At 37.6% G+C, this 13,053-nt stretch overlaps 1 long non-coding RNA gene across 2 annotated transcripts in view; it reads right to left on the bottom strand.

The window, feature by feature from the left end:
• Window positions 1-13,053, bottom strand: part of LOC143034494 (uncharacterized) — a 360,878-nt gene that overhangs the window by 197,626 nt on the left and 150,199 nt on the right. For both annotated transcript variants that reach the window (XR_012967251.1, XR_012967250.1), the window contains one exon: window positions 7,049-7,110. This is a non-coding gene — a long non-coding RNA (uncharacterized LOC143034494). The remainder of the gene's footprint in view (window positions 1-7,048; window positions 7,111-13,053) is intronic.

The following is a 13,053-nucleotide window of genomic DNA, read 5'->3' on the forward strand; positions in this document are numbered from 1 at the left end:
TATATGATACATGACACATAATAATGCATAATGTATAACATAGAATACAGTATTTAATACATATAACATAGATTAATATATAATACATATACAATATAAATATTTAATACATATAACATACAATATAAATATATAATACATATAACACATAATATAAATATATAATACATATAACATTCAATATAAAATACATAATATATAATGTACAGTATAATGTAATATAATTTGATATGGCGTAATATGGTACGAGTGCTCAAAGTATTGCTACTTGGGGGAGAGGTCAGGCGTGACGGTTCGAGGCTGCCTTGCGGCGGGGCGAGTTCGTCATTAGGGCAGAGTATAAAACTTCTCTCTCAAGAAAGTCCCTCGTAAATGATCACCGTGCTCGCAACCTCTGAGAGGTTCTAAACTGAATCAATATTGTATACATACATACATACATACATACGTACATACATACATACATTACATACATTGCATACATACATTCCATACATTGCATACATACATACATACATAATTACATAAATACATGCATTACATACATACATAAATACATATATTGCATACATACATACATACATACATACATACATACATACATACATACATACATACATACATACATACATACATACATACACCCACTCTACGTCCATCTCAAACCCATTTATCGCAGCGTACATGGAAGGTCACCCCTGACTCCCGCCATACCGCTCGGGTCAAAGGCAATACAGCAAAACACGAAACCTTCACGTCAGAGCCTTACAGCCGTAGCTGGTTTACCCCCACCGATTCACTTTCATGACAACCATCCCACCTTCATCCATTCGGGGAATGTTATTTCATTTCATTCGCGGCTACTCTCCATATACCCCTTTCTTTGGCACCCTCTCTTCATTGCTCGACAGACATTCATCTTACATTCAATGCCCTATTTGCTCCGTTTATCCCTCAGTCTTCCCTTTAGATTCACTCCATCCACTTTCGTTTTTCCACATTTTTTGGTTAGTTTCATTTCACTCGTTTTATTTTCTACGTTAATAAACCATCTCATTACTCTTTGATCTCCACTACGAGTATACCCACCAAACTTCTCAAGCACTTCATTTCAAATACTTTTAAGCTTTTTCTGCATCTCAAGTTCCAAGTATCTGCTCCGTATAGTGCCCGGGGCAAAGTCATATAACCACTTCATACAACCTTCACTTTGCTTTCAATTCCTCCGGATACCTGCTTGTAATGAAACTGTTCATTCTTCCTTCCATACATTTACCTGTCTCCTCTCACGCCGCCTCCCATTAGCACAAATGACCTAAATAATTGTCAGTGGGAGGAGGAGGAGGAGTGGCGGTGGAGATGAATTATGGAGTAAAGGAAGCAAGGAAATGTCTGGGAGGAGTTAGAAAAAGGGACGAGAAATTCGTGTCTGGGATGAACACAAAGGAAAGATTGTATGATGATAATGTGTATCTATAGTATGGTATTATACAATGTGTGTGATATATAATACACAGACACAGACACAAACACAGACACAGACACAGACACAGACACACACACACACACACACACACACACACACACACACACACACACACACACACACACACACACACACACACAGAGTAATAGACATTTGGAACAAGTTAGATGAGAAAGTGGTGTGTGCAAAAACAATACATGAATTTAAAAATAGTTTAGATAAAATGAGATATAAAGACGGGACACCACGAGCATAGCTCCCCTTCCCGTAAAATGCAACTAGGTGAATACAACTAGGTAAATACACACACACACACACACACACACACACACACACACACACACACACACACACACACACACACACACACACACACACACACACACACACACACACACACACACACACACACACACACACACACACACACACACACAAACGCACACGTACCCAACTATGTGGGCCAGTGGTCTCGTATTCAAGGGCACGTATCCAAACCATGTAAAAAAAAAAGCGAGATCACAGTCCCTCGTCTATCAAACTTCAACCAGATAAAAAAAAAAAAAAAAAATGATCGTAACAAGAATTTATCAGACTGCCATGCTTTTATTTTCGTTTTCCCATGAATAAATCGAATAATAATTTTTTATAATGATTTTTCTAATGTAGGGAATATCTATCTAAAACTAAGGAAAACAAATGAAGGTGGATGATCAAGTTGGGAAGAGAGACGATTACCAGTTCAGGTGACCCAAGACCAGACACGCAAAGGTGGTGGCTAGCATGCTACTTGCTTTTTGCTAATTCGTTTGAGCAGAAACGACTTCGGTTACAATATTCTAGATTTACGTAGGAACATCTCATCAACGTGTCTGACATTGATATTTTAGCTCGTCAATCAATTTCTCACTACGACACAAGAGTAATTTGAATTTGGAAATTTAAAAATCGTAGCCGAAGTAGTTTCTACTTAAAACGAAGTAGCAAAAGCAAGTAGCATGCTAGCGAGAAATGCTAAGTGTGCCGCCACCTGAAGGCAAATGGACATCAACTCTGATACCACAGAGTTGTAATTTACAAGTCACAACCTCTAACGTCAAAGAGCACAAAAGATTCCATTTCAAATCCAGAGTCCAGATTTGTTCAGGCTCTATGTCACTATTGTAATGTGGATCGATACTGAATTCCTTAATATCAGTAATATATGAGATTGTTTGACTTTTGTGTCCTAGATTGTCTAGTGGGTACGAGACAGGTCCGACATCTCAGACGACCAGAATTCAATTACCAGGGGTAGACATATATACATACGTTCATTAATTTATATTCGTGTATCTTTTGTACTTGTATCTGTGTGTAAAAAAACAACGAAGATGAAAAAGTGTGTATGCAGGTCTGCGTGAGAACAATATATGTGTGTACGTGTATATGCATGTGCTTATATAACGTACAGGTAGGTATGTGCATGTTAATCTATTACATTTACATGTATGTTCACGCTTATGGATGCAAATATTAGTTATCATGTGATATCAACCTATCGCATGTATGAGCTTATGTAACGTACACGCATGTACTATATATGTGTATATTAATCTATTTACATGTATGTTCACGCTTATGGATGCAAATATGAGTTACCATGTGATGTCTACATATCGCTTAATGGATGCAAATATGTTACCATGTCATGTCCACATACCGCATTATGCACAGGATGCAAATACCAGTTGCCTCGCCTCTCGAAGGTAGCTTTTGTCCGCATGCATGTACATTAACCATCTCTCTTCCAGAGAAGATGGCTAGCGTCCGTGACCTCTTGCTGGTGACCTTAGTCCTCACACTCCTCGCAAGAGTCCAGGAATCCTCCTCAGCTCCTCTGTTCTGCCGGTCTTGCTCTACGCTCAGGAAAGCTCTGGGGATCGTCACAAGAACCAAACCTTCCAGATACGCCCCGGTCTTCAACAAGATGGTTCCTGGACTAAACCCCTATAAACCGCTCTTCCCAATCCTTGGGGAGAAAGTGAAATTCTACAATTTCGTCTTCATCTAAGGTCCCTGTATTTCCCTTCTTTCCTTCTTCACAAACTCCCTAAACCAAAGAATGCGTTTGCTCAACAAACAGCATTACGAGAGACTGAACGGCAGAAGGGAGATCCTTCGAAGAAGATCCTTCTTCCTGCAGAGTCTCCCAGGAGCTCACTCGAAGATCCTTTTAGTCCAAGAGGAGACCAGTATGCCACAGAAGAATCCGACGTGACTGTCTTTGGCTGCACAAAGAGGTCACGTGACAAGGAATTACGTTGTTGTGAGTATTAGTTTTATGTTACTTGCTTGAGTGTAGAAGGGCTACGCGGGAGGTGCGGCATAACAAAACAACAGCGGTTTGATGTAACTGACAGGACTTTGCCCTACCACAGGCTTCCCGCTTCCCACTGCATGAAGTTGAGATGATTTTTTTTTTATCATAATATATAATTTTTTTTTTTTTTAGTGTGGAACTGTAAGGTAACCTTTATTACTTAGATGTAGATGTTCTATAAATTATGTTTACCTTTTGATTTTTGATTTTTTTATGTCGTTGTCTTTGACAACACGAAGAGATGCCCGACGGAAACACGTCGTTGTGTGTAATACCTTTCTATCACTTCCTTGGTTGCAAACCTTACATAAATCTATTTGTTTTCGATACGCTTGTCTTTTGCAATTCTTGTTTTACATAAACACATAATGATCATCTGGCCAATAAGGTTAGCCGTAAATAAGACATTCAGAGATACATTCAATCACATAATTTTAATGGTACCTTGTTTTATTTCCAAGTACTACACGACCCTACGTTTTCTGATATGCTGTAGTAGACGTATTTGTTTTACATCGTATATTTACGATCCTCGTAAGTTTACGAGATTGTAACATACTTGTCCAGGTCGTAACTTTAACAACCAAAGATACAGGCACCAACCGCTGTCGAAACCTCTACATAAGACCAAAATCTTTTAAACCAAAGAACAGTGAGGAAGAGAACAAATACTCGTACAAAAAACATAAACCTATTTGGCTCTTATTCACTTCCCAGATAGATCTGTTTCTCAGTTGTTGTTTCCTACATTTTGTTCATAATCATACAAAAAACTTGTCGGAAGACTAGCCTGCATAAAGGAATTGATGCAATACAGTACATATTGTGCCACGCGGGCGCCCTCGCTGGGACTACCAGGTCGTGAACCAAGTCGCTCCGATACGAGGGGCCTTCGTGACATGATGGTATGGCCCTCGTCTTATGATAAGCAAGCCACTCAGTCGAGGGCTCGAACCCCAGTAGGAGAGTTTAATTCCACACACACACACACATATATATATATATATATATTTTTTTTCGTTTACTGACAACTGAATGAATCATTTCTTCATCGTCTTCTTTCCACAGCTTACCATATTTTCTCTTAGTTTTTCTGGTACTTGTATCGAGCAAAGGGCTGATGTTGCAATCAAACCCGTGCTAGTAAAACTGACCGTAAAATCTAGGAATCTTATTGTCTACATTCTTTTGAGCTATCAACCATAGCTTTTCCAATGTAGCAAGATACTTAGATTTCACAGCGCGAAATCTGCTCTATTTGTTTCATTAGAATATAGATCTAGGGGAAGTGGGGGGTTCGAATCCCACAAGAAGAGTCAACGCGTGGCGGCAGAAAAGGAAAATGGTTTTAAATTCCCGAACTTTGGCAAATGCCTATCCTCCTCGTAGAGCCAGTTAAAAAAATGAAAAGAGGAATCCAAACCCTTTAAAACCTTTTGATTCTTTGTATAAAGGTTTGAATTCTTCCATTGTATTCTTTTTTTACCAATTTCTTATATTTTGTTTTTAGCTATTTTGACTTCCTTTTTCTAACTTTTAGACCCTTTGTACTTCACTTAATGGTATTCTAGTACTCATTCTAGGTTTCCATGGACACTAGATCTAATCCAGTATCCTTCTCAAATACTTTATAAAATGTTATCTAGAACTGTGAACCTACTCCTTCTCCTAGGACATGTTTACTATTTATGCCGACCTTTCTATTTAGTTTATATTTTCTAGTTTATTGTTTCTACACCAGGGTTGGGGCATTTTCATGATTTATTTCAATATATATATTTCTAAAATTTATAACTTTCTCTTTTTCTAGGACATGTTTACTATTTATGTCAATTTTTCTGTTTAGTTTATATCTTCTAGTTTATTGTTTCTAAACTAGGGTTGGGTCATTTTCATCATTTATTTCAATATGTATATTTCTAAGATTTTAACCAGCCTCTTTACAGAGTGTCTCAGGAAATGACCTCATTGTCCATGATACTGAATCAAATTAAAGGAAATTTTAGTCTTTTCCTCCAAGTCTAGCCTAGCCTAGTTCCACTTGCGTGTTCGCAAATGCTGAAACTAATGACTACTATTTTCTAGACACAGCTGATAATAAGGCGGACAAATGGATTCGACGACATTTTATAAAATTGGAAAAGTGGATATATATATTATATATATATATATATATATATATATATATATATATATATATATATATATATATATATATATACACATATATACATGGGTGGAAAAAGAAGTCACGGGTCTAGTTCCGAGTTTCTGAGTTTATTCCTGACTGGTTTCGCTCTATACTTCCTCTAAAGGAGCATAGAGCGAAACCGGTCAGGAATAAACTCAGAAACTCGGAACTAGATCCGTGACTTCTTTTCCCACCTTTATCAACTTGTCACAATGTACCAGCATATATATATATATATACATGTATATTGACACTGTGTTCCTTTGAGGCTTCTCTTGCTTGTTCGAATCGCAGGAATTACAAATCTCCTTCACGTCTTTCTAAGGTTAAAGATCCTTATCCTTCTTTCTTGGCTATTATTGCTTTTAGAGCTCATGGGGCTCTCCTTCTTTATCTAGCCCTTCCCCTCTCCCTTCACCATATCTCGACTAAGCCCGGTCTCTTTTCGATTGTTTTACCCTTCTCGTTCCCTTCACTTGACCTGGCGCCCTGTCAAATAGCTTCATAGTCCAAGAAGGACCCAATCGTAAAGGGATCTTATTCTCTCATTCCTTTTCTCACCCTTCTTTTATCTAGAATTATATATAAAAAAAAAAAAAAAAAATCTTGGTGGGCCAATTGTTAAGAAGTTTCTGTATCCGGTATCATGTCAAACAACTTCATAGTCCAAGAAAGGCCCAATCGTAAGATGATCTTATTCTTTCCTTCTCCTCCTTCCTTTATCTAGACTTAAAAAAATATATATATAATAATCTTGGTGCACCAATTGTCAAGAAGTTTCTGTATCCGATACCCTGTCAAAGCGTTTCGTAATCCATAAACGACAAAACTGTTAAACGTCGTCCTTCTTCCCCGCCTTTCTCCTCCTTCCTTGAACCGAAATCACCCAAAAAACAAAACCACTCGATTGGAAATACGACTCAAATACGAGATATATGAAGACACTATTGGCCGAGGAAAAATATTTTAGACAAAGGAAAAACAAAAACAAATCTTCTCTCACACTTACCTCGACCCCGTCGCCATTTTGGTCACGATTCCTTTTCTGTCTTCCTCTTCTCTTGGTCAAACCTGGAGATACAGAAAGAAAAATGAGCATTTATGAACGTGTGTGTGTGTGTGTGTGTGTGTGTGTGTGTGTGTGTGTGTGTGTGTGTGTGTGTGTGTGTGTGTGTGTGTGTGTGTGTGTGTGTGTGTGTGTGTGTGTGTGTGTGTGTGTGTGTGTGAACGCGCGGGATATTTACTTGACTGTAAAAATATCAAACTAAAGTGGAAATATACCATTCTCTCTCTCTCTCTCTCTCTCTCTCTCTCTCTCTGTTGTGATAGAAAAATGTATATATTAATGCAGAATATTCAGTGTCAAAATGAACACGAAAAATGCACGTGTAACGTTAATTTTTCAATAACAACAATAATAACTACTGCCTCTAATTTCACTAACTAAAAGCCCGTAGCCCCCACAGTGGACGGCAACGGTCCTCCCGTAAACCTCTCTGAGAAGAAACGTTGGACTAATGTTCGAGTTGCATCAGTGTGGATTTTTTTTTTTAAGATCAGTCACCGGTTGTCAATTCTTCTTGTGTAACAAGCTGAAAAATACGTAATTGAAGATTACAGAAAAAGACATATTGGGCCCGGGATGGAAATCGAGTGCCAATCCACCGGGGTTGCACCTCTATTTGGCGGTGATGTTGTTGAAGGGTTTTGAAGGTTGGCATCGGAGAGGAAACGATGACAGCTGCGATGACGACGATGATGAAGACATCGATGACGACGACGACGACAAGGGTGTGGGGTGGCGGGGGTGGGGGGTGGGGGGTGTTGAGGGGAGTAAGGACGGGGGGGGGGGAGTAGTGGAATGTCCCATATGTGTCTATGGGGGAAGTGTGTCTTACTTGTTAGTTCAACTTTTTGCGAAAAAAAAAACCAACAGATTCCTTGGAATATCAGACTTCCTGCTGCCACTAAACGAACCAGTTTTCGAAGAGATTAGACGAAGTTGACATTATGTGCCCTCCATAATACGAAAGGGATTCAATTTGGTTATTTTTTGTTTTAAGCATGATTTGTCCAAATGAATTTCATGGAATCTCTCTCTCATCTCTCTCTCTGTCTCTCTCTCTCTCTCTCTCTCTCTCTCTCTCTCTCTCTCTCACGCACACACACACACCAACACGAAAAAAGTTCTTATATACAAGAAAGGTAGGAGTTATCTATCTTCATACAAGTTTCGATCAAAAGTGATATCAAATGTAAAAATGAAGCGAATATTTTTTTTCTTCCGGGAAATCGTAAAGTTGTATCGTAAGAAGCTCTCAGAGTCTGTTTGTGAAGATCACAAGAAAAACGAATAAGTGTACTACCTTTACAAAAAAAAAAAAAAAAAAAAAATGATAATAATGATATCGACATGGAAACTGGAAACTGGAAACTGATTCGACTAGATATCGGGTTTCCTGGAAAGAAGACAAGTGAGAAATTAGGTAATGAGGAAATATACTTAAGTGGAATCAGCTAATAAACAAAACGCTTCAAGGATCAGTGCTGGCAACAGTTATTAAAATTGAGATAAACGATTCAACAAAAATGACCCAGAAACTTATCTAATTTTCTTTACGTTTCAGACATAACTTCTCGTAGAGACCATAGAATAGTATACCTAGATAGAACACACAACTTGGGTTAAAAAGTAGCATACAGAAACCAGAATCAGTACCCCATCGAGTCTCTAAAAGATCTAGAAACTTGTTTAATTTTCTTTACGTTACGAACATAACTAGAAATCATACGATAGTATACCTAGATAGAACACACAACTTGGGTTAAAAACTACACAACTTGGGTTATAAAGTAGCCAACAGAAGCCAGAATCAGTACCCCATCGAGTCTCTAAAAGATCTAGAAACTTAATTTTCTTTACTTTTCGAACATAACTAAAAACCATAGGATAGTATACCTAGATAGAACACACAACTTGGGTTAAAAAGTAGCATACAGAAACCAGAATCAGTACCCCATCGAGTCTCTAAAAGATCTAGAAACTTGTTTAATTTTATTTACGTTACGAACATAACTAGAAGCCATAGGATAGTATACCTAGATAGAACACACAACTTGGGTTATAAAGTAGCCAACAGAAGCCAGAATCAGTACCCCATCGAGTCTCTAAAAGATCTAGAAACTTAATTTTCTTTACTTTTCGAACATAACTAAAAACCATAGGATAGTATACCTAGATAGAACACACAACTTGGTTTACAAAGTAGCCAACAGAAGCCAGAATCAGTACCCCCATCGAGTCTCTATAAGATCTAGAAACTTGTTTAATTTTCTTTACGTTACGAACATAACTAAAAACCATAGGATAGTATACCTAGATAGAACACACAACTTGGGTTAAAAACTACACAACTTGGGTTATAAAGTAGCCAACAGAAGCCAGAATCAGTACCCCCATCGAATCCCCAAAAGAGAAAAACAAGCAAAAACCGAAACCTTGAGGAAGTCAGACAACAAGAAGGACTTCGGGACAGAGCTCCAAACAAGAAACCGAGACCCAACACATAAAAAACACATTAAAGCGTTCGTACATGAGATGGATCGGCGTAAGAGTGGCCTTCGTGTCTCTACAAGAAATAATGACGAGGATGCTGGAAGCTCAACGTCGAAGAGTCTTGATTATCAGCCTTTTGAGGAGAAAAAGACAGACTTGAGGAACTCAAGGGGTCATCATAAGATGGATACATGGATTGTGAGGTAGACACAGACACACAGACACCTACAGACATTTACGGACACCTACACACCACTGAAACACCTACACACACACACACACACACCTACACACACACACACACACACACACACACACACACACACACACACAAGGGTTGTTGTCTTATTATCACATTCATTTTCATAATATATATTTGACCATAAACAACGAATGGTAATCTCACAGCTATTCATATTAGGGCATACTAACTATAAGCGTTGTCTTGATTTTCATTGACTAGAAACCAGCAGCCCACAGCGGCTGGCAACGATCCCCAGGCCCTCCCATACATCCCTGGCGAAACATTTTGGACTATCTTTTGTGTTGTATTAGTGTGGGACGATTTCTGTCACTTAATATCAGTCACCGGTTCTCAGATCTTATGTGAAAAGGTGGAGATCATGCAGGTTTATATAGATCTTGAGGTCAGCCAGGGAACCGAATGTCAACCCCTCAAGGTTGCACCTTCACTTACGGGTGAGAATGTTGAAATTTGAAGATGATTTTCTCTGATGCCCTTATTTGGCTCATGTCAAAGTGCACGGTATCTTCAAATAGTTCAATTAATTCAAATACTTTCAGAAAAGTTATTCAGATATTTGTCAACTGTCCAGAAATTTGCTTGATCTTTATTTTCCATTTAAGTTTATCTAATTTTGCGCCTCAAGAATCTTCACGAGAATAATGTGTTTACCAAGTTTATGGTTTTGAAAAAACGTCAGTATTTTCTTTTTCTTTTCCTTCATTTTACTGTGGCAGTTGTTGTTCTTATCATTGCCAGTGGGCTGCAATTTCAGCCTCAGAACTTGCTATCCATGGTGATTTTGAAAAACCTGGAAAATCGGATTTATACGCAGAGAAACTAACGGGTAATATTATTCAAAGGAGATTTATGCCCTTTTCGCCCGTAGATCATGTCTCTCCCTCTCCCACACGCCGACAGTAACGTTTGTTCATTTCACCGTATTTCGTTCCTTTTCATGAATTCCCTTCCGTTTTTATGCACATATTTACCATCCAAGGCTGCATTTCAGGTTATTATATATTTTGCATACCGTCCTCTTTCCGGTTATTGATTATTTTTGTTTTTGTTTGAACAGATTTTAAGAAATTCATATGCCGCTCACTGCCGGTGAGTCAAGGACAGGCAGTATGCAGGCCACCAAGGTAGACCCATTGGGACCGGACCGGTGGGAACCTGTTTTGAATTTGTGTTTGGGAAGGCAGTCTCCCCGTTAGGTTGTCGTCAGCTTAATTCCTTTCCACCAATGGCTAAATAAAATCTTTTGTAATTATTCAGAAGCAAATCTCGAGGTACCATAGAGGAAAATCGAATCTGACTCATGATTTATGAGGAATACTGAGGGAAAACTGAAGTGGTCAAAATAAAAATCAATTTGTCACCATACGCATGTACACACACACACACACACACACACACACACACACACACACACACACACGTACCTAAGTTATCAGAAGGAATATAAAAACAAAATTAATATTCCATTTACGAGGTTTTGTTTTGAAATGACGTTCGCACGGATGAATGGATTAGATAGTTTATGAAAAACATACGAGAACAGGAAATGGTTTTGATAGTGTGCCAATGGTATATAAATAGATGATAGAAATTTATCATTATTATTTTTTCGGTATGATATAGCGAACAGGTTGTAAAAGAAGAAGAAACAAGAAAAATATAAACAAAGTGAAAGGAAAAAGAAATGTGTAATAAAGAGATAGAAATAAAAATGAAAACAAAAAATAAAATGAAAACAAAAAAGACAATACATAGAAAATATTGTAACGGGCCAACTGAATTTAACAAGAAAATATGAAAGACTAATCTTCAGTAGTGAGAAAAAATAAATAAAAACAGAATATGAAAAATGTATAAAATTAACAAATGAACAGGCTGTCAAAACAATATAGATAAAAACACGACTTCTCATTGTTAAAATTTCAAAGCTTCAACAGATTCAGACGTCGCTGGCGTAAAAGGCGACTGGGAAGAGATACACAGTGTGTGGGGGAGCCAGGTCAAGCGAATGTTCCACAGATATTATCGGCTGAAATTCAAAAACTTTCATATAAGAAACTTGAGTATATGAAAAACAACAACTAAAACAAAAGACGAATAGATGAATAAACGAATAAATCAATAAAATCAAAAGAAAATAACCTAAGACAAAATTGAATAATATGGAATAAAACAGAACAAAATGAAATCACACATGTATATAGATAAAAGTGAACTTTATCTATCTATATACCAAGAACTTTTCCACCCTTATAAGGGGGGTAGCCAAAGCCAAAGACACGCACACACTCCCACTTATTCCACTCCCCTCCACCATCCTTTCCCCCCCAACTCTCATCTTTCCCCAACTCTCATCTCATCCTCCCCTCATCATTTAAAAGTAAATAGATAAATACGTGAATAAACAGATCAAAACATAAATCAAAACAGATTAATAATAATGATATTAATAAAAATTATAGTGAAACAACAACAACAACAACAACAACAACAACAACAACAACAACAACAACAACAACAACAATAATAATAATAGTAAGAGTGATAATAATGATGATAATTATATTAATGATAAATACCAATAACTAAAGCTGGGTCAAATCAATCAGGAAGTTATCTGATGAAGCTCAAGGAATTGTTGGTAAAAAATTTGAAGTTAATTAAAGAAATAATAATAATAATAACCATAATGAAAAAATCAGAGATAGGAGTTCACCTAGACAAAGAATTAAAAATTTATCTGACAATTTGAGGAAAGGAATTAGCATTATAGAAGGGAAACGATGAATAACGTAAAGCAGTTAACACAAGGATGCTGTTTATTCTTCAGTAGCAGTAACATATACGTACGCACATGCCTGTACACATGTGCACATACACATGTACACACACGTGTACGCACGCACGAACGCGCACACACACACATGACGTGGTTCCCTTGTTAGACTTATTTTGGAATTAGACTTGCAAAGTCCATCTTTTATTTTCATGACTTTCAGAAAAAACTGGATGAGGAAAGATACAATAGCGGGTCACTACGAGCATAGCTCTCCTCCCGCAAAATACAACTAGGTAAATACAACTAGTTAAATATAACTAGGTAAATACATGCACACACACACACGCACACACACATCCAACACGTGATCCAAGACAATGATGGTGAACCTCTCACTCACTCAATCACTCACTC

Source organism: Oratosquilla oratoria, chromosome 17, assembly GCF_046742065.1.
Source record: "Oratosquilla oratoria isolate Oo_2021 chromosome 17, ASM4674206v1, whole genome shotgun sequence".
Taxonomy (NCBI): domain Eukaryota; kingdom Metazoa; phylum Arthropoda; class Malacostraca; order Stomatopoda; family Squillidae; genus Oratosquilla; species Oratosquilla oratoria.